This window comes from Dasypus novemcinctus, chromosome 15 (assembly GCF_030445035.2).
Source record: "Dasypus novemcinctus isolate mDasNov1 chromosome 15, mDasNov1.1.hap2, whole genome shotgun sequence".
NCBI lineage: Eukaryota > Metazoa > Chordata > Mammalia > Cingulata > Dasypodidae > Dasypus > Dasypus novemcinctus.
This window is the reverse complement of record NC_080687.1, coordinates 92,333,785-92,359,158: the sequence shown is the minus strand read 5'-3', so window position 1 is coordinate 92,359,158 and position 25,374 is coordinate 92,333,785. Positions and strand designations below refer to the sequence as shown.

The 25,374-nt window shown below is 47.9% G+C and overlaps 1 pseudogene; it reads right to left on the bottom strand.

The window, feature by feature from the left end:
• Window positions 1–760: 760 nt before the first annotated feature.
• LOC101440109 (histone deacetylase 2 pseudogene) lies at window positions 761–24,755 on the bottom strand (annotated as a pseudogene).
• Between the last annotated feature and the right edge of the window lie 619 nt (window positions 24,756–25,374).

Genomic DNA, 25,374 nt, shown 5'->3' with positions numbered 1-25,374 from the left:
TTAAGACTTTTATTCCTCACGTACCCTTTCTTAGGAAATTACTTGATGTCATCCTCAAAAATGAGGGAGAAAACTGAAAGAGAAGAAAACATGAGATTCTAGAATAATCTAGAAAATCCAAGAGTTATAAAGAGAAGTTCTAGGATGACAGAGGTGCAGCAAACCTCAGGAGCAAACAATGGAGGAAGATGGCTGAGGGTTTCAGGTGAGAAAGGGGGACTCTGTCTTTTTTTTTTTAGGAGATACCAGGGATGGAACCTAGGACCTTGTATGTGGGAAGCAGGCACTCAACCCCTGAGCTACAGCCACTCCCTGATGAGAGCTGGTTTGTCATTTGCTTATTTGTTTGTTCTCAGGAGGTACCAGGGATTGAACCTGGGACCTTCTACATGGGAAACAGGTGCTCAACTGCTTGGTCTATTTCCACTCCCTCTAGTTCTTTAGTATTGCTGGGAACTGGGAAAAGCGTGAGGGTAAGGTAAAGCTGTACAGGGGAAGAAAAAGACAAGTATAAACTCTAGAAAAACAAGAAGTTCTAGAAGAAAGTCATTGGCCTAAATAAAAATAATTGGGGGTGGGAAGTCAGGATGGTGCAGAGTCTGTTGCTTTTCCTCCTAAGCCCTCTGTGCTAGCCGATCTTTTTTTAATGAACTTCTTTTAAAAAATTTGAGCAGCGGTAGGCTTTACAGAAAAATCATGCAGAAAATACAGAGTTCCCTTACATCATTCCCTCTCACACATGCAGTTTTCCCTATTGACATTTTTTTTTCAAGTACAATTTTTTAATAAAGATAGTTACAAAAGATGGAAAAATCAGCTCAGAAAGGCCAATTACTTCTTTAATAGATCAGTTTTTTGGACATAATAACTCACATCAATTTTAAGTATTTTCATATATAGCATGGTAGAGAAAAGAAATTTTGCTTCATAATTAGAAAAACTCACAATAAAACTTGCCAAGAAAAACAAAAACAAAAAAGCCATTTTGAAAATAAATACAGTCCATGCCAAAGTAGTATAAAATGAAGCCAGAAGTTTCCTTCAAAAAGAAAACATTTTTCTTCCCAATATTTCCTCACTTTTTACTGATTTCCTGAAATTGGTGAGCCTCTCAAGTTCGAGGATTGTTGAGCTGTTCTGATTTGGCTCCTTTGGTATCTGTTTTTTCACCACTATTGTCCTTGGATTTATCTTCTTCCTTAACATCTGCTTTTTTGTCCTCTGTTTCTTTCTTGTCTTCTTCAATTCTAGCTTTCTTTGCTCCCTTCTTATGATCAGCCACATTTCTACGACCTCCTTCTCCTTCATCCTCAGAATCGGAGAATTCTTCATCACAAGCTATCTGCTTGCCTGAGCTCGAATAGAAATTCTCTTGTCTGGATCTTCTCCATCTTCATCTCCACTGTCTTCATGAACAGCATCTCCTGGAATAGCTTGCATTTGGACACCAGGTGCATGAGGTAACATGCGCAAATTTTCAAATAAGCGCTGTTTTATCTTTTCCATATATTCTGGAGTGTTCTGGTTTGTCATGTTTGATGGACTAATATGCAGTTTCAAGTCTGGTCCAAAATACTCCAAGTAATCATTATATGGCAACTCATTGGGAATCTCACAATCAAGGGCAACTGCAGTCTCATATGTCCAACATCGAGCAACATTACGGATTGTATATCCACCTCCCCCAAGCATCAGTAATGGTTAAGTTGTAAGTTTTTACAACTTCTACACATTTAGCGTGACCTTTGACTGTTAGATTGAAGCAACCAAGTCTATCCCCAGATAATGAGTCTGCACCACACTGTAATACCACAGCACTGGGTTGATACATCTCCATCACTTTTGAGATAATAGGCTTAAATATCTGCCCATATGACTCATCATCGATACCATCTCTCGTTGGGAAATTGACAGCATAGTACTTCCCTTTTCCTGCACCAATATCCCTCAAGATCTCCTGTGCCAGGAAAGTATTCCCCATATTTATGGAATGATACAGTCATTACACGATCTGTTGTATAAAAAGCTTCTTCTACACTGTCACCATGATGGATATCAATATCAGTATATAACACTCTCTGATGATACTTTAGTAATTCAAGGATAGCAAGCACAATATCATTAACGTAACGGAATCCTGATGCTTCTGATTTCTTAGCATGGTGTAATCCTCCAGCCCAGTGAACAGCGTATCAGTTTGTTGTCGGTTTAACTTCACAAGCCCAGCAACTGAACCACCAGCTGAGAGCTGACAAAACCCAGAGCCCATCAAACACGGGACAATCTTCTCCAACATTAAATCTCTGCATCTGCTTACTATACTCAGACACGTTATCTGGTCTTATTGAACGTAGAAATTTGATGTACTCATCGCTGTGGTATTTTGTCATTTCTTCAGCAGGGGCTTTATGGGGCCCATAAATTTCCATTTTCCTGTATAAGCCATAATTTAGCAGCAAGTTATGGGTCATGCGGATTCTATGAGGTTTCATGGGATGACCCTGTCCATAGTAATAATTTCCAATATCACCGTCGTAGTAACAGCAGACGTCCTTCTTGCCGCCTCCTGACTGTACGCCCTGGGCTGGCTCCCCGGTCGCCTCGGGGCTCCCGCTCCTCCTCCTCCTGCTGCTGCCCCCGCGCTTCCGCCACCCCACACAGAAACTTAGTACCAATTAAGTATTAACCCCCCATTCCCCACCCCAGCCCCCCGTTACCTGTTGTTTCAGTGTGCCAGAACACCGCTGATGCAAAGAACCAGAGATCTGTTGCCCTTTATAAAGGAGATTGATTTGGGGGTAGTAGCGTACATTTCCAAGACCATGACACGTCCAAACGGAGGCGCTGGCAGAGATGCTTTCTCACCAGCGTCGGCTGCGGTTGATGCTGGCGCGTTGCCACCTGGGGAAGCGAGACGGGGGCCCTCGCCCAGGTCTTGACCTTCCCCTCCAGGCTCTTGGGCTGCTCCGTGGGCCCAGCCTCTCGGGCCTTTGTGCCTGCGTGATCCTGCAGTCCTCTCTCTCCTGGAGTGGAGCTTGCCTCTTCCCAGGCCTCCTGTCTTAGTCTCGGCGGCTCTGCTCTCTTCCCAGGTTCAGCTGTCAGCCATCAGGCCAGTGGCTCATCTCTCCAGGAGCCTGAGCTGTTTGAGCCTCTTCTTCCTGTCCCTTGGCAGGATCAAAAAACGGGAAAGCACTTTCTTCCTGTGTCTGTCTGAGTGAGCCTTTCTCTGTGTTTCTGTTTATAGCAAGGGGCCAGAGACTCAATCTGAGTCATGCACTCTGAAGTACCCCAACCAAAAGACATACATTGAACTTATCAAGTAATCTAATCGAAGGCCCCTCAGTTGAATTAAATGCAACCAAAGGGTACCACACCCAGAGAAATAGATTCGTTTACAAATGTAATCTTTCTCTTTAGGGGATTCATAAAATACTCTCAAACTGCCACATGTATTCTAGTTTCTTTTATTTATTTGTTTGTTTGTTTGTTTATTTCTCTCCCCTCCCCCCCCACCCTGGTTGTCTGTTCTCTGTGTCTATTTGCCGCGTCTTCTTTGTCTGCTTCTTTGTTGCCAGTGGCACGAGAATCTGTGTTTCTTTTTGTTGCGTCATCTTGCTGTGTCAGCTCTCTGTGTTGGCAGCGCCATTCCTGGACAGGCTGCACTTTCTTTCGCACTGGGTGGCTCTCCTTACAGGGCGCACTCCTTGCGTGTGGGGCTCCCCTACACGGGGGACACCCCTGCGTGGCAGGGCACTCCTTGTGCGCATCAGCACTGCGCATGGGCCAGCTCCACACAGGTCAAGGAGGCCCGGGGTTTGAACTGTGGACCTCCCATGTGGTAGGCGGACGCCCTAACCATTGGGCCAAGTCCGCAGCCCGTATTCTAGTTTCTGAATCCATTACTTTTCATATTCTAATTACTTCATATAAGTCATACAATATCTGTCCTTCTGTGTCTTGCTTATTTCACTCCACACAGCATCTTCAAGGTTCCTCCAGGTTGCACATGTATCAGAACTTCATTCCTTTTCATGACTGTATAATATTCCATTCTATGTTGTTTTAGTTTGCTAAAAGTTGCCAAGGCAATATACCAGAAATGGGTTGGCTTTTACAATAGGGTTTATTAACTTATAAACTGAGACTGAGAAAAATGTCTCAGACTAAGCTCTCTGCCCAAAGCCCAGCTGCGGGCTGGACTCCCAGTGCCATTGTCTTACAGGGTGGACACATGAGCAGTCCCTTAGCTCCCTGCAATCCAACCCTGGTTTTTCTTCAGACCGGCCTGGCAGTGCACCCAGCCCGGTGAGCCTCCGTGGGGACGAGCCCGCGGTGGTCATCCTGGCACCTTTGCCAGCCACGGCAGGGGACCCAGCTCCGGCCAGTGAGCTGCCCTTAGGACGGGGTTCAGCTCCCTGTGGCAGACATTGACTTCTCTCTCAGCTACAAGTCAGGAGCCCAGTGCCTGGGCCAGTTAGTAAGGGCGTCTGCCCCCAGCTGCCGTTCCTGTGTGGCCCCTCATCTCACTCCCAGGGCGGCCTGCAGGCGCAGCCGGAGGAAGGCTGGAGACCGTGGCCTCTCGAGGAGGGGCTCTGGAGGGACGCTGCCACTTCATTCCCTTTTGCCACATGGCCGCGTTCAGCTGCAAGAGACACTGAGAAGTAAAATCTTAATTATGGGGGCCTTATGAGCTCAGTGAAAAAAAATTCATTCTTAAATTTTGAAAAAATGTCAAACTTACAGGACAGTTTCAAAAATAATACAAAACCCATACAGAGAACTTCCACATATCGCCCACTGAGAGCCAGATCCACCAGCTGTCAACATTTTGTCACATTTGCTGTATTAGTCTCCCTCCCTTCCTCCTTTCCTCCCTTCCTTCCTCCCTCCCTTCCTTCCTTCCTTCCTTCCCTCCTTCCCTCCTTCCTTCCCTCCTTCCTTCCCTCTTCCCTTCCCTCCTTCCTCCCTTCCTCCCTTCCTCCTTTCCTTCCTTCCTTCCTCCCTCCTCCCTCCCCTCCACCCCACTCCCATCTACTGCCTCCCTGTCTACTCTTGGTCTCTGCAGATTAGCAGCGGGCATGCATTCTTGATTGGCGGGGGTGGGCACCATTTACATCTCAACAGGGGGAGGTCCCGGGTGGGAAGCTCCTCCACCTGCTCAGAACAGAACTGGTTGCTGGGCAGGAGCTGGGGACAGCGGCACCTGTGGCAGGGGGAGGCTGGGCAGGGGCGATGGCACTGGGGCAGGACCTGGGAGAAGGAGCAGCTGGGGAGAGACCTGGAAGGAGGAAGCTCTGCGGGGCTTGAGGCAGACCCGGGGTCTGGAGAGCAGAGGGGAGAGAGGCAGGGGCTTCGGCCAGGCGCGGGGCCTTGCCTGATGGGGGGTCGAGCCAGTGGCTGCTGCCCGCCTGCTCCCTCTCTCGGCCCAGGGGCTGACAAGCTGGCAGCTGTGCAGGGCTCAGCTCCCTTCAAGGGGGGAGCTAACCTTCTAGAAGAGCTCTGGATACAAGGACGAGGGCTGTGCTGGATTTTAAAATGTGAACCAGCCTTTCTCCCCAGAAGCCCTCGCCCCGGTAGCACTGCAGGCCCCAGTTCCTCTGGTCGAGTTAAGGAGGAAAAGGGTTTGCTCTTGCCAGACATTCGACTGGCACACCTCAGGGTGCGCGCGTGCCCCTCGCTCCTGGGCAGAGCGTTTACACGTCGCCTCGGAAGCAGGCAGGGACCCGCGGGGCTTGTTTCATCATCAGTGACACTCCGTCTACTTGATGGTTTTGTTCACAGCCAAGCCTCTCTAGCCCCACTGCCAGGCTCATCTCCTCCAGTCCCGAGTCACTGATTGCCATCTCCAGACGTCCAGCCTCTACTTCCATATCTTCACCTCGGTGTCCTGGTGGCCCTGGGAACTCAGGGCAGTTCCAAACGGAAGTCATCAATGTGTCCCTCAAGGAAGCCACTGGAAATAAAGAAATCAAAGCCATCATCATCGTCTCCATTGGGAGCTCTCTTCTCCTTCACCCCACATATCCATTATGAAGGCTGGTCATTTCTTTCTCCAGGACATCATTGTTTGACCCTTCTTGTCCATTTCCAGCTGTCGCAGTTTGATATTATTTATGGATTCTAAAATAGATAGTGGAGTATGGTTGTAAATGGGTCTGTTCCTCTGGGCATATTAGATTATACTGGATTCAGAGGTTTCACTTTAATCAATTAAGTTATGATTAAGTCCACGTCAGTAGGACACAGAGAAAACCGCACGGTGCAGCAGATATTGGAGTTTTGATCCTGGAGCCTGGGAAGAGAACTGTGCTGTTCGTTTGATAGTCTACAGCGGACCTTGTGGAGAGAACAGAGCAGCTCAGCCCAGAGAGGAACAAGGCCTGGGAGAAAGACAAGACTTCCTCCAGCCTACAGCTTAACTGGAAGAAGCTGGGAGCACGGAGCCTTAGGAGGAAGAGGGAGGCTGAGCCCTGGCAGAGCCCGGCCGCCATCTTGCTCCAACATGTGGCAACAGACTTTGGTGAGGGAAGTAACTTACCTTTATGGCCTGGTAACGTAAGCTTCCACCCCAAATAAATACCCTTTATTAAAGCCAACAGATTTCTGGTCTTTTGCCTCAGCACCCCTTTGGCTGACTAATACACCATCTTAGTTTAAAAGTTTGTTTACCGGTTATTCGTTTCGGAAGTATTCATCAAACGTGTCTTGTATGCCCAGCATTGTGCTAGACCCAAGGGACAAACCCTAACTCCAACCAGGAGCCCCTAAGGGGGAGCAGCGCCCACATGTGGCCTCCCCACCCCCACTTCTGCTCCCTTCCCCGCTGACCATGCCTCGGCCAGGCTGTCCCAGCCTCAGGCAGTTCCAATCCCACGGATTCTCCCTGAGGGCCTAGGGTTTAGCAGAGCAACTGTTTCATAATTCTCACCCCTCCCCATAAACTGGTGCTCTATGGCCATTATTTAAAGAATGAAATTTCAAAATGTCAGCCAGAGTCCTCATGAGTCCTGCTAGCCGGGTGGCTCCACCTAGGAAGAGGGCCTGATTCTGAAAGCACGGCAGAGGCCCATATTTGAGAACCAAAGGGACATTTTAAACACCAGCCCTTAGAGGGTCTTAGGTCAGTGCTTGTATCAAATCCGCAGGCAGGTGCTTCGTTCCTCATTGCTTAGCTCTCACTAAATTACGATGTACGCTATGACTTTTGAGGAAGGAGTGCTCAACAAAGCATGGGACTGTATGACACAGGGAATCCAGGGATGGAAGATGGACTGTGGTTAACAGAACAAATATGAGAACATTCTCTCATGAACTATAACAAATATATTATAACACAGGGTGTTATAATCAGGTGCATGGGGGGGGAAACGCACCAAATGTAAGGTATGGGCTATAGTTAGTAGTAATATTTGATGAAGTTCTTTTATAGTTTGTAACAAATATTTTACAATAATGCAAGTTGATGCGGTGATGTATGGGAGCCCTGTATGATGACATGCATGTTTGTTTTGTAAGTTTACAACTTTCACTATATGCTTATTGTTTATGTATGTTCATGTATGAATGATATACTTCAATAAAATTTTTAAATAAAAAAGAGAAAGGAATGGGCCTGTACAATACATCTTACCTCTTTGCATTTTTATCCATTATATGAGGGTCACAGGGCAATTCATCTTTTTTTTTTTAAAGATTTATTTTATTTATTCCCCCCCACTCCCCCTGTTGTCTGCTCTGTGTGTCCATTTGCTGTGTGTTCTTCTGTGTTTGCTTGTATTCTCATTAGGCAGCTCCAGGAACTGATCCTGGAAACTTCTGGAGTGGAAGAAAGTCGATTACTCTCTTGCACCACCTCAGCTCCCTGTTCTGCTACGTCTTCTTATGTTCTTTCCTCTGTGTCTCTTGTTGCATTATCTTGCTACTCCAGCTCTCCACGCTGGCTGGCACTCCTGTGCGGGGCACTTTCCCGTGAGAGGCAGCATTCCCACGCAGGATGGCTCTCCTGTGCGGGGCCGCATTCCTGCATGGGCAGGCACACCACGCGGGCCAGCGTGACCTCACCATCAAACCTGGACATCGAACCCTGGTAGACAGGAGCCCAATTTGTTGAGCCACATCCGTTTCTTGCAAATTCATCTTAGAAGTTAATGTTGTTAGAAGCTGGTCTCTCTCAATGACTTCTGTGCTCTTTTGTTGATGTTCAAAGCACTTTTTGCCCTGGTGGGCATGAAATTCAAAGCTAATTCTTCCCTCTTGTGTTTCTGATAAAAAGCAATGCATTAGGAGAACAACCAGCAAGGTTGCAGCAGAGTAAGTTGCTCCTAGAGTCAGCTCCTACTACAGGGCAGTTAGTAATCACACAGCGCTATCTAAAGCACCTGTTTGGGGGCTGCAGGAGACCAGAAGAGCATCCTGCAACACCCCTGAAGGAATGGAAGGAGGAGCTACCCTTTTGCCAAGAAGATTCATAAGTAGAGGCTCCACGCTGTGGAGGCCAGTGCCCGTCCTCCACCTCAGGAGCTGTTCTGCAGTGGGAATTGGAAGCTCCACTTCCCAAAAATGGGGGAGGAAGACATGGTTGGGCACCAACTTCAGCTACTGATGAATAAATTCAGCAGGCTAAAGTATAATCCCAAGAACACCTAAAGTTTGAGCCTGTCCAAGTCAGAAAGGGGCCAGGAGCCACAACCTTGACTTCGCACCTGGCATGAGGGGAAGCGGGGCAGACTGAAGATAACAGTGCTCGTGGGGACTGGCTTCTTTCCATTCAGATCAGATTGCAGCTCTAGCATAAGCCCCAAGGCCACCTCTGGAGGGAGGAAGCTGTGGGGACTCTCTGAGAAAATATAGGCCAAGCTGCAGAGGCTGGTGATCATCCTACCCTGGTGGCACAAGCCACCCCAGGAGCTATTCTAAGGCTGGATTTGGAAGCTCCATTTTACAAAAACAGGGGAGGAAGAAACAGTTGGCCACCAATTTCAGCTACTGATTAGTAAATTTTATTCAGTTGGCTGAAAGTATAATCTTAAGAACAGCTAAAGTTTGAACTTGTCCAAGTCAGAAAGAGGCTGTCGGCTCCAGCCCTAGTATGAGGGGAAGCTGGGCTGACTGAAAATCACAATGAAGGTAGGAACTGGTATCTTTCACCCAGATCTGCCTGCAGATCTAGCCTAGGCTTCAGCACCACCTCCAGCAGGGAGGAGGCTGGTGGGCTCTGCACCAGCCTATCCAGGTAACTGCAGGTACCTTTGGCTGGCACAGACTGAATAATGTCTGGATGGAACGAAATGGATTGTTCCACACAGCAGTGGCTCTGTCCCTACTCTTGGGAAAGGAGAAAGTTGGAAGAAGCTTCATCGGTCCTTGAGGCAATGAGGGCAGCTTGAGCCTCCACAGCTTATAGCACTAACTACATCCTTGGCTCCTACTACACAACCAGCAAGGGAGAAAAGGCAGGAAGCCCTAAACTAAAGAGTAAAACTGCACCCAGAATAAATACTCCAGTAAACCAGATCCCAAGACACCAACAAAAAAAATTACAAATCACACCAAGAAACAGGAAGATATGGCCCAGTTAAAGGAACAAGATAAGCCTCCAGATGACATAAAGGAGTTGAGACAACTCATCATAGATGTTCAAACAAATCTCCTTAATAAATTCAATAAGATGGCTAAAGAGATTAAGGGTATTAAGAAGACATTGGATGAGCACAAGGAAGAATTTAAAGCATACATAGAAAAATAGCAGATTTAGGGGATGAAAGGTGTAATAAATGAAATAAAAAATACACTGAATCATATAATAGCAGATTTGAGGAGGCAGAAAAAAGGACTGGTGAGCTTGTATGTTCTGAAAGTGAACATACAAAAGGACAGATGCAGAAAAGAATGGAAAAAAATTGAACAAGGTCTTAGGGAAGTAAACAACAGCAAGAGATGTGCAAACACACATGTCATGGGTGTCCCAGAAGGAGAAGAGAAGGGAAAAGGGGCAGAAGGAATATTGAAAGAAATAATGTTAGAAAATTTCCCAACCTTACTGAAGGACATAGATATCCATGTGCAAGAAGCACAACGTACTGCCATCTGAAAAAATCTGAATAGACCAACTCTGAGACACATACCAATCAGAAGGTCAAATGCCAAAGACAAGGAGAGAATTCTGAGAATAGCAAGGGAAAAGCAATGTGTAACACATAAGGGATATCCAATAAGATTAAGTGCTGATTTCTCACCAGAAACCATGGAGGCAAGAAGACAGGGGTCTGATATATTTCAGATACTATGAGAGAAAAACTTTCAGCCAAGAATTTTATATCCAGCAAGACTGTCTTTCAAAAATGAGGTCAAGATTAGAACATTTACAGATAAACAGAAACTGAGAGAATTTCTAAGCAAGAGACCAGATTTTCAGGAAACACTAAAGGGTGTGCTAGAGCCTGAAAAGAAAAGACAGGAGAGAGAGTCTAGAAATGAAGATTATATCAATATAAGTAACTAAAAGTGTCAAAAGAGCAGTGAAAATAAAATGACAGATAAAACTCAAATAGGAACAAACTTAGCCAATGATGTAAAGCACTCGTATTCAGAAAACTGCCACCTCGGGGCAGGGATGGAGCTGCAGGTGTGGGCAGCAATCTATGCAGTGTGGGTCAAAGAGGACTGCAGTTGCTCCAGTAGACTTCAGATTGTTCAGTTTGTGGCAGCCAAAGGTACCCAACATTACCTGGATAGGCTGGTGCAGAACTAGCCAGCCTCCTCCCTGCCAGAGGTGGGGCTGAAGCCTGCAGGCTGATCTGGGTGAAAGAAACTGGTTCCTACCATCACTGTGATACTTGGTCAGCCCGGCTTCCCCTCAGGCCTGGGGTGGAGTCGAAATGGCAGCCACTGGCCTCTTAACTTTCTAATTTGGACAGATTCACACCCCACCTCTTCCTTGGGTTATTCATTAGCCATCCAAGTCTACCAATCAGTAGCTGAAATCAGCAGCCAACCATCTCCTCCTCCCCTGTTTTTGGGAAATGGAGCTTCCAATTCCAATCACAGAATAGTTCCTGGGGCAGCTTGTGCTGCCAGAGTAGGACAATCACCGGCCTCTGCGGCTTGGCCGGCAATTTCCTGGAGAGGCTGGAGCAGGTCCCTGCAGCTTCCTCCCTGTCAGAGGTGGCACTGGGGCCTAGGCTAGAGCTGCAATCTGACCTGGATGGAAAGAAGCTGGTCCCTACCGGCACTGGGATTTTCAGTCCGCCCTGCTTTCCCTCATGCCAGGCGTGGAGTTAAGATGTGGCTCCCGGCCTCTTTCTACTTGGATGTGCTCAGACTTTAGCTGTTCTCGGGACTATACTTCAGCCTGCTGAATTTACTTACCAGTAGCTGAAGTTGGTGCCCAGCTGTCTCTTCCTCCCCTGTTTTTGGGAAGTGACACTTCCAATTCCAGCCATGGAACAGCTCCCGAGGTGGTGGAGGATGGGCATGACCTCCGGGGTGTGGAGTATCTACTTACGAGTCTTCTCTGCAGATGGCAGCCTCCTCCTTCCATTCCTTCAAGGATGTGGCAGGACGCTCCTCTGGTCTCCTAGAGTCCCTAAACAGGTGCTTCAGCCAGCTCAGAGAGCTCTGGGTGCCCTGTAGCAGGAGCTGATTCTAGGAGTGCCTTACTTTGCCGCCATCTTGCTCGTTCTCTTAATGTTCTACTTTTGAAGTCAAAATGTAAAGAGTAGGTAGTATCTTGTCTTGAGTTACTTGTTTTACCATTTACAGAGCTCTTTTTAAAAAACACCTTTATTATAACATTTATAATGAATTACGTTAAAAGGACATTTCCATAGGTAAATAATTTGAAGTAACTTAAGCCTGCAGAGGATGTAAGGTTTTATATAAGGTTTCATTTTGAGATGGGTGGTGGAGGCAGGGCCTCTTCAATGAGTTAATATACTAACATGTATGTGATTGCATGACTGGGGTATAAAAATATTAAAGGTACCCAATTCAAAGTTCTTCTACCAGAATAGATACAAATCCCCAGTAAAACAATTATAATTATCATGAACTCTGGACAAAACCAAATATATAATATATGCATGCATATTATATATATATTTATATATAATTAAAAGCCCACGAAGCAGGCAGATTGCGTGGGGGTCGTTCTTTAGGACTGTCCAGTGGTCTTGTCTCGCTCACCATGGGGTGCTGCCCCGGCACTGGTGGGCTCTGTCGACCTCCTGGTAACCCCCCCGGGAATCTCCCCTCCCTCGGTCCTGCGGCTGGATAGGCTTGAGCACATCTGGGGCCCCCGGCTGGCCAGGGGCCTCCCCTCACACAGTCCAGGAACCCGTACGAGGCCCAGTGTGGCCCGTGAGTTCCACCAGGCCCTTTGCTGAGGAACGTGGGAAGGGTGGGCGGCCTGTGGGCCTCGCGGTGCCAGCCCGGCCTCACCCCTTCCTTCCGGGGAGATGCCGCCTGAGGACGCAGCCAAGTCAGAGAAAGCAGAGCAGAGAGGATGGGGAGGGGCGCTGGCGAGACCCAGAGCCCGGAGCTAGCGGGCACGGAAATGCCACCCCGGAACACTCAGAGTTTCTGTCACTTGCAACTGAGTCTACACTACCAGATGATAACTCAGACGTGCATCTTGCTTTACAGCTTATAAAGCAGTACTTGTCTTTACAAAAACGTTTTAAGGTAGCCATTTTGGTTACAAGGAAGACGGAACTAAAACGAGATGGAAGCTGTCCCCAAACAACTGAAACGAGCCAGGTGTTTCTGCCCCAGAGCCAAGTTCTTTGACCTATCGGCTCCCTTCATCTGAAGTTTTGTTTTAAGCCATCTCAAATCTTTTTTTTTTTTTAAGGATTATTTTATTTATTTACCACCCCCGCCACATCCCCCCATTGTTTGAGCTCACTGTCTGCTTTGTGTCTGTGTGTACTTCTGTGCTCGTCTTCTTTTTAGGACGCACCAGGAACCAAGCCCTGGACCTCCCACCTGGGAGGGAGGAGACCGATGGCTTGAGCCACCTCCGCTCCCTCAAATCTCTTTTTGAGATTAGGTGTGGGCTTGTCTTATTTATACATGATAAACTGGAGTAGGGTGATCAGGAGGTATGCTTCCAGTAATCAGTAAAATCGCCCATTTTCAGGACGTGTGATTTCTTTACATGCTTCTCATTTCTTTCCAGCTCTGGACAAAGGGGCCTGAACACAACAGTAATTTTGTGAGACCCCAGCCGTCCCGCCACACACGTGGCTCCCACCTTCCGTAATCACCCCCATCCCGCCCGCCCTCCCTCCCTCCCACCTCCAGGGGACAGAGCTGCTTCTTCATCCATTCTCAAGCCTCCCTCAGCCAAGCGAGGGGGCAGTGCCGGGCGCCAGGAGAGCGAGACGAAGGCCTGCAGTGCTGACGGTAAGGCTTCTAAATTTGCTTTGGCAGATCCCTAAAAGCGCGGCTCGGGAAGGCAGCCCCAGACGGACCCCGCTGTGGGGTGTCGCCAGCCCGAGCCCCAGGCCAGCGCGCGCAGTTTCAGCCCCCATGCTAGAATCACTGCTCAGCCCCATCTAAGTTCCTTTGACAAGCCAGTCCTCATGCACGGTGGCATTAAACACCCTCTCCAGGCCCAAAAGTAGATCCTGTGTAGGTGTAGCCTCTAGCCTGATAAATAACAGAGTTGTGCACTCATTTCAGCTGAGGATGGAAGGCAGCAAATAGTGGTTTTCAAAATGAGGTTTGTTCATCATCATTAAAAAAAAAAAAAAAGATCCGGAGCAAATTTTCACATCCAGCGGGTTCAAGGTATGAGAAACCACTTGTTGCACCAAAATAAAAAACGTGCTCGGACTCCCTTCTCCAAAGAGGTGAGAGCTGACCAGTTCAGAGGCGCCTCCCTCTGCTTCTGCATCAAAGGCGACTCAAGGTCAAGTCCAGCCTGGAGAACTCGTGGCCTCAGGCCCCCTGACATTTCACGGCTCTGCAGCCCAGAGCTTGTAGGACCTGAAGGCGAGTCTGGCGATCTTGGAGCGCTGCCTTCCAAGGAGGGACCCTATGAAGAAGCAATTCCTCCGTCTCCTCCCAGGTCAGATGCAGAGCTCGCACCCTGAGGAGCAAGGGGTGAGTGGACACAGTGAGAGACGGAACCAGGGGACTGAAAATCCCCGCTGAGGGAAGAGGATGTGGCTCACGCCATTGGGCTTCTGTCTACCTCGTGGGAGGACCCGGGTTAGACCCCTGGGGCCTCCTGGTACAAGTGTGCCCATGCAGGGAGCCACGCAGCAAGGGGATGGCACAATAAAAAGAGAGACGAAGGGGAGAGTCAAGGGGAGAAGCAACAGAGACCAGGAACTGGGGTGGCGCAATTGACAAGGAACCTCTCTCCACATCAGAGGTCCCCAGGATCGAATCCTGGTGAATCCTAGAGGAGAGAAAATGAGAAGACAAAAAAGAGAAACAGACACAGAGGATCACACAGCAAATGGACAGAGAGCAAAAACAGCAGGGGAGGGGGAGAAAAAAAATCCCAACCGACCAGACTGGGATTTTGAAGGGTAAGTTCATGCAGGCTTGGTCCTCTCCACTTTTTGTTTTGGGACTTTCACCCCAAGGAGGGACCCAAGCAGGAAAAATGCCATCAGTAGGTAGGAACCTGGCTGGCCATGCAGAGGCGCAACCTGCCCTCTGTAACCCTGGTCAGAAGGTGTCCAGAGCAAAGAAGGGGCACCCGAATCCACAGGGGTACAAAATCCAGAGCAATGGGAGGCGGACACAGCTTAACTAAGTAGAGCATCCATCTACCATATGGAGGGTCCAGAGTTCGGTCCCCAGGGCCTCCTGACCCACGTGGTGAGCTGGCCCATGCACAGAGCTGCTGTGCACAAGGAGTGCCGTGCCACGCAGGGGTGTCTCCTGTGTAGGGGTGTCCCACGTGCAAGGAGTGCACCTCGCAAGGAGAGCCGCCCCATGTGAAAAAAGTGCAGCCCGCCCAGGAGGGGCGCCGCACACATGGAGAGCTGAAGCAGCAAGATGACGCAGTTTCCCAGGGCCGCCAGATAATACAAGCAGACGCAGAAGAGTACACAGCGAATGGACACAGAGAGCAGACAACAGGGGGGAGGGGAAAGAAAGAAATAAGATAAATTTTTAAAAAATCCATAGCAAGGGCTCAAGGGCCATTTGGTACCTTCCTTTGTTTTATCCCAAACAGGCTCTTTGTCTATTGATGGAGACAATTGTCATTTCCCAATATTGATTTCCTAGGTGCTCAGCTTTTCATTCCCATGACTAGCTCATTTCCTGTGAAGTGGCTAGAAATGAAACATGGGCAATGCAGGTTAACTTTATCATTCAGTGACAGCAACTCTGAAAACGGATTCAAGAATAAACACTGGAGGAAGCAGATGTGGTTCAAGCAGTTGGGTGCCCGCCTACCACATGGGAGGTCCCGGGTTAGTCCATGGTGTCTACTAAAAACGAAAAAAGGAAACAAATGAAAGGGCCAACGCAGTGGAGCTGATGTGGCTCAGGGGTTGAGTGCTTCTGGTACCTTAAAACAAAACAAAAAACACGGACTTGGGTGTAAACTAAGCCACTCTTTTCATTTCATCCTCCCAGGCACCAATACAAATGGGAATTATGTTTGTTTTCAAATGAGAGCAAGAAGACTTCCTGATGTGTCCAGGCTCGCGCTGTGGGTATGGATTCCATCCTGTATTCTCGAAGCAGGGTGTGGGATGTGACATGGAATATGCCAGACGCAGCTGTGCATTTTCAGGGCAGCAGGAAACATTCCTGCAAGTTGCTAATGGAGAGGAAAAATCAGCAACACAACAGCCCTTGTATTTGTTTTCAGCTGGAAGATGTTTGACTAGTGCAGTTGTTTTTAGACAATACTGATGGTCAGAAATAAGCGTGGAGCTTTATAAAAATACTGGCTGAGGCCCCTTTTCCGAGGAAGGTTTCAGTTGCAGTGTGGGAGTGTCTAGCAGTCAGCTTTTTTTTTTTAAGATTTATTTATTTACTTATTTCTCTCCCCCTGGTCCCGGTTGTCTGGTCTCTGTGTCTATTTGCTGTGTCTTCTTTGTCCGCTTCTGTTGTCAGTGGCACGGGAATCTGTGTCTCTTCTTGTTGCGTCATCTTGTTGTGTCAGCTCTCCGTGTGGGTGGCACCATTCCTGGGCAGGCTGCACTTTCTTTCGCGCTGGGTGGCTCTCCTTGCAGGGTGCACTCCTTGTGCATGGGGCTCCCCTACGCGGGGGACACCCCTGCATGGCAGGGCACTCCTTGCGCGCGTCAGCACTGCGCATGGACCAGCTCCACACGGGTCAAGGAGGCCCAGGGTTTGAACCGCGGACCTCCCATGTGGTAGATGGACGCCCTAACCACTGGGCCAAGTCCGCCGCCAGCAGTCAGCATTTTAATCCCCACGCCCATCCCTCAAGGGCGAGAATTAGGGTACAGGGTCCCAGCTCTGCCACTAATAGATGGTGTGAACGAACCTGTGCCTTCTTGTGCCTTTGTTTCTGCATCTGTCCAGTGGGGATACTAGCATCTACCAGGGCAGCTCCTCAGAGGTTACTGTGAGGACAAGGCAAATGGAATAATAGCTGTTAAATTGTCTGAAATACCCAAAGTGCTTTATCAGGGCACACCAGCAACGTGTGAGTGCAGGTTTCACCTCAACTCATCAGTATTGGGGATCCAATCTTCTTAAGTGGCTGCTAATAGGGAATGTGTAGAATTGTGGATCACTGCTGCTCTCACTGCAATTTAAATTCTTTCCTCTCACTGTGCCGTTAATAGAGAAAGCCTTTCTAGAGTTGAATTTGTATATAAACATGTCCCTCTCTTCTTCTGTAGGTTGAATACTCTGCTCTTTTATCTTTGCATAGGGATCATAGGAATTTTAGAAATGGAAGGGTCTTTTGCCTATAACTTTCAGCATGATCTTTAAAATTGTTGTCGAATATTTTCTCCTGTGTTCTATTTCTTTGCTTATGGAACTCAGACTTAGGCACAGACTCTTACCAGAGCAGAATGCAATGGAGTGATGGCTCAGGATTCTTAAATTCCCCATGTGCATCCCTCCCAGCTGGAGATGACTGTGGTTTCTTTCTGGAATTTCAGCTGGGATAATCCCCCCTCATCCTCCCTCACCTGGGGAGGAACCTCTGTGGCCACATCTGAGCCCTCCTGGTTCCCTCTCCTGTCCCCACTGATCAGATTAGGGGGGACACCTGACCCAAGTCAGGCAGCAATCCGATTCTTTGGGGGCAACGTGGAGACGGGACCCAGAATCTGAGCTGTGGGAAGGTAAGCTGGAAAAGTCATGTCGAACTGAGGCCAGAGTGTGGTGCAGGTTGGAGTGGAGGGGGGCAGCAGTCGGGGCCACGTGGCCCTTGACAGAGGGAGGCCCAGTCCTGGAGGGGACACACCAAGCTTCCTGCCTTTGAATCACATTAAACAGATTTCTTTTTCTTACATTTGAAAGAGCCTTGATAGGATGGAGCCCATTAAGGACTGGGTGATGCAGATGTGCATTTTGGGGAGCAGCCCAGAAAGTGTGTAGAAGCAGGTGGGCTTGCAGTGGGGGGTGGGCTGTGCTGCTGAGCAATGAGTCTTTTTTCCCATGCTCCCGCTCTGGAAGCGTCCCCAGAGCACATGGGCTCGTCTAGTGCCTGCCTTCCTGATGTGTGGGATGCCGATGTGCAAAACAGTGTGTGTGTCGCAGCCGCACCTCTCCCACTTGCAGAGCCTCAGAGTGAGAACAATAAGTCCCCACCCCCAGTCTTGGAGGGGACAGGCTGACAGCCTCATGGTCCAGAACCCCAGATTCCTAAAACCAGAAGGGGGCTTAGATATCCTCTCCGCCAAATCCCAGCCCCTCCCACCCACATTCCCTCGCTCGTCAGGCAAGTTTCTCCATCCCAGGTGACCGGTGAGAGCAACTGCAGAATGCCTGGCAAAAGTAAGCATGAGAGTTCTCCAGTTCTAACTGCCCTGCTTCTTTTCTTTCTTTCCAGCATTTGCCCTAAACTTAACCGCCTTAATTGCTGTTGTTGTTCATAAGGAAATCAACCAACTGGGCCAAAAGGAAAAGTGCTGTGTTTTAAAAAATTTTACTTATTTAAAAGAATTGTTTTTTGGTTGATGTTGTTTTTTGATATTCATTGCAATAGCATCAGTATGTGCTCCTTGAGAAAACAACACGCAGACGTGTTTTCACTTCCCTTCTTTAAGCTGGCTGGCTAAGGTTTGGGGGGCTTGGGGTGAGTCTTTGTGAAGGTGGTTAACAGAAAGTGACCTCCAAGCCGATTGACTGATGCTGGTAAGCTTTCATTTGCCAAGCTCTCTGGAGGTGATTGAGAATTTTATTTTCCAAGAGGATATAAAGTTTGGGGAGTAATTAAGACTCACTTCTTCCAAAAGTTGCAGCGGGAGGGAAAGGCCTGTTGCTTTGGGCCACGGGCCGGGGGCGGGGGGGGGGGGGTGGTGGCCATTGGATGTGCCCACTGGGGGCCTCCAGGGACCCGTGACCTGCTCCCCTCTCGGACCCTAGAGAACTAGAGCTTCGTCGGAATAAGGCTCCTTATCCAAAGGCCTGAGAAATGAGGAAGGGGAAGTCGGGGGCTGGCAACTTTAGCAAAAGCTTCCACTCAGGCCGGCCTGAGTCTCAGCCTCAGCTGTTTCCAGTTCCACCGCGACACAGTCAGGAACTTAGCTTGCTGTTCTCTGCCTTAAAAAGAGCTTCTCACTTATCTCCCTAGACTAGGCAGGGCATAATTACTCAAATTACTCGCTCAAACATTTAGCAAATCAGCCAAGTGGCGACGGAGTGCTCCCGCCCCAGCGACACTCATTTCCCGGTGGTCTGGGGGGGACCAACGCCTCGCTCCATTGCTGGCCTTCATGGGTGCTCTCCCGGGGCCAAATCCAAGGCGCTGGTCGCTCTAAACCCGGGCACTTTCTCCCCCTGTGAGCTGGAGTCTACCTGCGTGAATCCTGGAGAATCTGTCGGTGCGGTGGAGCAGGCCTCTGGGGTTGCCGACAGGTCCCAGAGCTCTCCTCTCCTTCCTTGCCCTGGCGGGAGCCACCTAAAGATCCCTCGGTTGAGAGACCGAGACATGGCTGAGTCTTACCTGGGTCCCCTGGCTTCCCAGCCGGCACCTAGGGGGGTGCTCACAATGCAGCTGTGGGAAATTCTAGAAATTCTGAGGAGCTGCAGGCTCTCCTCTTCTCCCACTTTTAGGCTTCTGGGCAGTAGCTTCTCTTGGATGGCAGGACTTCAGGTATTTTCAAATCCTAAAGGCCAGAGGGGTAGAAATGGAGTGTTCTGCATTTCTTGGAGTTGCCTTAAGGTAGTTTATTTCATAAAAGTCAAGGTCTCCTTTTTGGCTTGATTTTCCTATGTATATATAGAACCTCCCAATTCATGGCTCTGTTTAAAAATACACATGTAAAGATACCGCCACCCTTGCCTTGCCTGCTGGTCTAATCTGCTCCCGGGGAGGACCACACGGCATGCAGGCCTTGCAGTTTGCCTTCTTTCACTGGGCAGAGTGGATTCCTTTTCGTTGCTGAGTAGTATTCCATTGTATACCATAGTATACCACAGTTTATCTAGTCACCAGCTGATGGACATTTGGGTGGTTTCCAGTTTTGGGTTGATTGTGATTAAAATGGCTTGTAAACATTTGTGTACAGGTTTTTGCATGAACATACATTTTCATTACTGCTGGTTTGTATGGGTGGTGGTGAATTTTACAAGGAATGGCTCAACTGTTTTCCAACACACAGGACCATTTTGCTTTCTCACGTGTAGTGTTTAGAGCACTGCATGCTCCTCAGCACTTAGTACTGCCAGGTTTGAAAATGATAGCTCTTTCATCCGGTGTGGAGTGTGACTTTATCGTGGTTTTTAATTTGCATTTCCTTAGTAACCAATGATGTTGAGCAGTGGAACTTTGTGTGCTTATTTGACCGTCCACATATTTGACCATACACATAGCTTCTTTGTGAAGCATATGATTACATTTTTTGTGTGATTTTTAAAAATTGGGTTGTTTGTTCTATTATTATTGAATGTTGAGAGCTCTTTATATAGCCTGGACCTGAGTCCTTTTTATGTGTTTTTTCAATATTTTTTCCTCTATGTAACTAAAGTGTCCCGTTCAACATCATTGTGACTGACCATCACTTAACTATCTCTGAAATTGCCATCAGCGGTGTCATGCTCTAGGGGTGTTTCTTCAGAGGCCCACACTTGACAAGTCGTTTTAGAACAGATAGTGGGGTGGACACTCGCTGATGGCTAAGCCGGGTGGTTGGGGGAGTCTGGGCAGGAGGCTGGCTAAGGAAGGGGCTTGGGCAAGAACTCACGCAGCAGCCTGCTACTTCTCCATCAGCTGTGCCCGTTCTCAATGCACGTTCCTTAACGGTGTATCAGATAGCTTTGACACAGCTCTCTCCATGCCTTTACCATCTGTGTGTGTGTGTGTGTTTTTACTCCCCCCACCCACCCCCCGTGGCCTTTTTCTTGCTGTCTGCTTTCTGTGTCCATTTGCTGCGCATTCTTCTGTCTGTATTTATTTTTATTTTATTTCCCCTCCCCCCTTGATGCTTGCTTGCTGTCTGCTCTCTGTGTCCATTCGCTGTGCATTCTTCTGCGTTTTTTTGCTTGTCTCCCTTTTTGTTGCGTCACCTTGCTGAGTCAGCTCTCTGCGGTGCCTGGGCTGGCAGCTCTCTGCAGCACGTGGGCGAGCCTGCCTTCACAAGGAGGCCCTGGGACGCGAACCCAGGGCCTCCCATATGGTAGATGGGAGCCCAATGATTGAGCCACAGTCGCTTCCTGTGTGTTTTTAATTTTAAAATTTTTTACTAGAGGAGTTGTGGGTTTACAGAACAATCATGCATAAAATCCAGGATTCCCATACACCATCCCGCCAACCAACACCTTGCATTGGTATGGACCATTTGTTAAAATTGAAAACACTTTTTGTAATTATACTATTTTTTTCAATTTATTTAAGTGTATCATTCATACATGAACATACATAAACAATAGGTGTATAGTAAAAGTTGCGAAATTACAAAACAAACATGCATAACATACCGGGCTTCTATATATCACCCCACCATCAAAACTTTGCATTGTTGTGGAACATTTGTAACAAATTATGAAAGAGCATCATGAAAGTTTTACTACTATTTCATATCTTATAGTTGGTGTATTTTTCCCCCTAACCCACCCTATTATTTCTTGTTCGTAAATGATTTTATCTAAAGTGTACAATCATTGGCATTTGGAATACTCAACAAGTTGATTATCACTTCAATCAATATTAGAGATTTTCATTACTCAAAACAAAACAAAACAACAAACCACTATCCTACCCGTATGTCAGTACTATTGATTTCAAATCCTATGATGGGCTTTCACCATTTCATTTTCAAACATGTACAAATTTTTTTTTACCAATTTTGCACAGATGAAACCTCAGCTTTCTTTCTCTAACCACATTCTGTTCTCTGGTGACCTATATTCCAGTTATTAACTCCATGGTTTGCTTATTATATTTAGTTCATTAAAGCAAAATCATACAGTATTTGTCCTTTTGTGTCTGGCTTTCTTCCCTCAACATAATGTCCTCCAGGTTCACCCACGTTGTCATAGGTTTCATGACTTCATTTCTTCTTACAGCTGAATAATATTCCACTGTGTGTATCTGCCAGTTTGTTTATTCACCCGCCGGTTGGTGGACACCTGGGCTGTTTCCGTCTTTTGGCAATGGTGACTAATGTCTCAGTGAAGACTGATGTGCAGGAGTCTGTCCTTGCCCCTGTGCTCAGTCCTTCTGGGTACACGGGGCACACGGTAGATCTGTGTCTACCTTCCTTAGCAACCACCCAACAGCCCTCCTCAGTGGCTGCCCATTCTGCATTCCCACCAGCAGGGGATAAGCCTTCCTACCGCTCCATCTCAGCGGCTTCGTAACCTTCTTTGTTCCACGGACCCCTTGGACAGTCAGGTGAGAACCACGAACCTTTTACTAAGGCCACACTATACTGTTTTATTTAATAAATACATCACACCTGCACCAACACGTCCCCACAAGAATTTTTTTTGCATTTCCATTCAAGCTCATGGCCCCTTGTTTAGAACCCCTGCTCCATATCATCTCCAACACTTGTCGTTTTCGGATTTGTTAATAGTGGCCATTCTAGCAGGTGTGAAATGATATCTCATTGTAGTTTTGATTTGCGTTTCCCTAATAACTAGTGGTTTTGAACATTTTTACATGTGTTTTTTCACCATTGTATTTCTTTTTTAGAAAAAGGTCTATTCAGGTCTTTTGCCCATTTTTAAAAAAGATTTATTTTTATTTTTAAAAATTTATTGCCCCTCCCAGTTGTGCTTTTGCATTCCTGTCTGCAGTCTGTGTCCATCCGCTGTGTGCTCTCTGTCTGCTTGTCTTCTCTTCTCGTCTTCTCTTTAGAAGGCACCGGGAACCGATCCTGAGACTTTCAACTGCAGGGAGAGGCACTCAGTCGCTTGAGCCACCTCAGCTCCCTGGTCTGCTGCATCTCCCCTTGTCCCTCCTCTGTGTCTCCTTTGTCACGTAATCTTGTTGCGCCAGGTCTCTGCGTGGGCCAGTTCTCCGTGCGGGCCAGCTTGCTCTTACCAAGAGGCCCTGGGAAGCGAACCCGGGACCCCCCTTATGGTAGACGGGAGGCCAAACACTTGAACCACATCCGCTCTCCTTTTGCCCAATTTTTACTCAGGTCATTGTCTTTTTATATGTTGAGTTGTAGCCTCTCTTTAAATATCATGGATATTAGACCCTTGTCAGATGTGTCATTTCCCACTACTTACTCCCATTGAGTCGGCTGCCATCTTACTCTCTTCCCATCCTACTCTCTTCAGCAAGGAGCTGTCTGATTTGTTCATCTCCCTTCCCTCGTGCTCACTGGGCCACTGCAGAGACCCCGTCTGTGACCAGTAAACCCCACAACTTCCTCAATGGCCTAAGACTGGAGGCTCATTAGGTGGTCTAGCATGTAAGTCGATCAAGTATGCCAGCCACCTACGGTCACTCCTGGGAAATGACCGTCCCCTCATCTGAACCCAGGGCAAATGGGATCATTTCACAAACGAGAGGCTCCACAACTTGAACAGGAGTGGGAAAACAATCTCTAAAGGCAAAGCAGGGAAACAGACTTGGCCCAGTGGTTAGGGTGTCCATCTACCACACGGGAGGTCCGCGGTTCAAACTCCGGGCCTCCTTGACCTGTGTGCAGCTGGCCATGCGCAGTGCTGATGCGTGCAAGGAGTGCCCTGCCACACAGGGGTGTCCCTGCGTAGGGGAGCCCCACGCGCAAGGAGTGCGCCCGTGAGGAAAAGCCGCCCAGCGTGAAAAGAAAGAGCAGCCTGCCCAGGAATGGCGCCGCCCACACTTCCCGTGCCGCTGACGACAACAGAAGCGGACAAAGAAACAAGACGCAGCAAATAGACACAGAGAACAGACAACCGGGGGAGGGGGAGGGAATTAAATAAATAAATAAATCTTTAAATAAAATAAAATAAAATAAAATAAAGGCAAAGCAACTCAGGCAGAATCCAGGAGTAGTGCTTTCTGGTTCTGGAAAGATAGCTCTTGAGACTTTGCTACCCATTAGCTACTGAGGAAAAAGACACAAGAGATCCTGGGTAGATGAGTTACAGCTGTGGGTGACCAGCCTGTAGCGTCCCTTATCAACACTTAAGAGGGACCAGGAGCCCATATTTCTGAGTGCTGTCCTTGGACTTGAACCCTCCCCCTGCCCTTGACTGCTGTAAGATCCTGGGCAGGCTCTTTAACCTCTCAGTGCCTCAGGCTGTACATCTACAGAGCAAGGGTGATAGAGAACCCGTCTAATTAAGGCTGTTGTGAGGATCAACATGCGTCAAATGCTGACACAGTGCCCGGCATGGCGTAAGGAGCTAATAAACTTGAGCTGTTACTTTTCCCGCTTATTTCGTAACACAGGCAGAGAAATGCTGGTGTGTGAGGCACAGTATCATGTCCAGCCATCATCTCCACCCCTGGTGCCCACCACACAGCGGGCATCAACAATTCGTCATGGAGTGAATGGATGGCAAAGTGACGGATGAGATTTTGTTCAAACAGAGAAAATGGTAATGGAAGTGAGGCTTAAATGCAGGAAGCCCAGATCAATGAAGTCTCTAATTCAGCCTTCTCTTAATGAGATCACTGCATTACAGACATCCACCCTATGTGTTCAGGAAATGACTATGAGGTGTATCAGTCCTTTTGTGTCTTAGGAACTCCTCATTGACTAAAATATGTTTTTTAAAAAAGTTTTAAAATTAAGAATATATTACTGCATTCAAATGCTTTAAAAATTGGAAATCCATGTAGAGAATACATGGCAACGCTGAATTAACTGGAATATTCCAAATGATTGCAACACTATTTCTCACTAAACCATGAATGCCTCTCGTATCAGTCTGCTAAAGGGGTGCCTATGCCAAGTACCAGACATCTGTTGCTTTTATCCAGGGCATTTGTTTGGGGTGAGAGCTTACAGTTCCAAGGCCATGGAAGGTCCACCTCGAGGTGCCCTGAGAGGAGCTTTCTCAGCAGGGTCCGCCACCGTGTGCTGAAGCAAGATGGGCACCACGTCTGCCAGGCCTCCCCTCCTGGCCTTGCTCTCCCTCCTGGGGCTCCTGGGCCCGGCTTCCTCCCGGTCTCGACTGCAGGCTGGCATGGCTCGTCTCCAGGGCTTCCTGTATCAGTCTCAACTCTCTTCCCAACTTCAGCTGTAAACTATCAGGCAAATGGTCCATCTCTCCCTGGGGCTTTAGCTGTTTGAACCTTCTCCTTTCTGTCACATGCGGGATAAAAAATGACCAAGTTCTTTCCTCTGTCTTCTTGTGTCTGTCTGTCCTTGTCAGGGTCTGTTTATACCAGACCCAGCAAGGGGGTGGGCACTCAACCTGAATCACGCCCTACTGACGCGGTGGAATCACAGAAAGCCCTCAAGCACTCTTAACCGGTCATCTAATTAAGGGCCCCCGCAACTGAATTGAATGTAATCAAAGGGAGTCACAACCAGAAGAATAGATTAGTTTACAAACATAGTCTTTTTCTTTTTGGGATTCATAAAATCATCTCAAACTGCCATACCTCTTATCCCTGGTACTTTTATATCCCCTGTCCCTGGGATATATTCGTGCTCAATAAAGACTTGTCATGTAAATAAACGGCTCCCGTGTTCCATGGCCATACCAGATTAAAGACTTTAGCCCAGCAACATATTCTTTTGGTGTACTTACACTTGCACAAAACAAATAAAAACTCCTATCATCTTATGACCTTTTAAATAC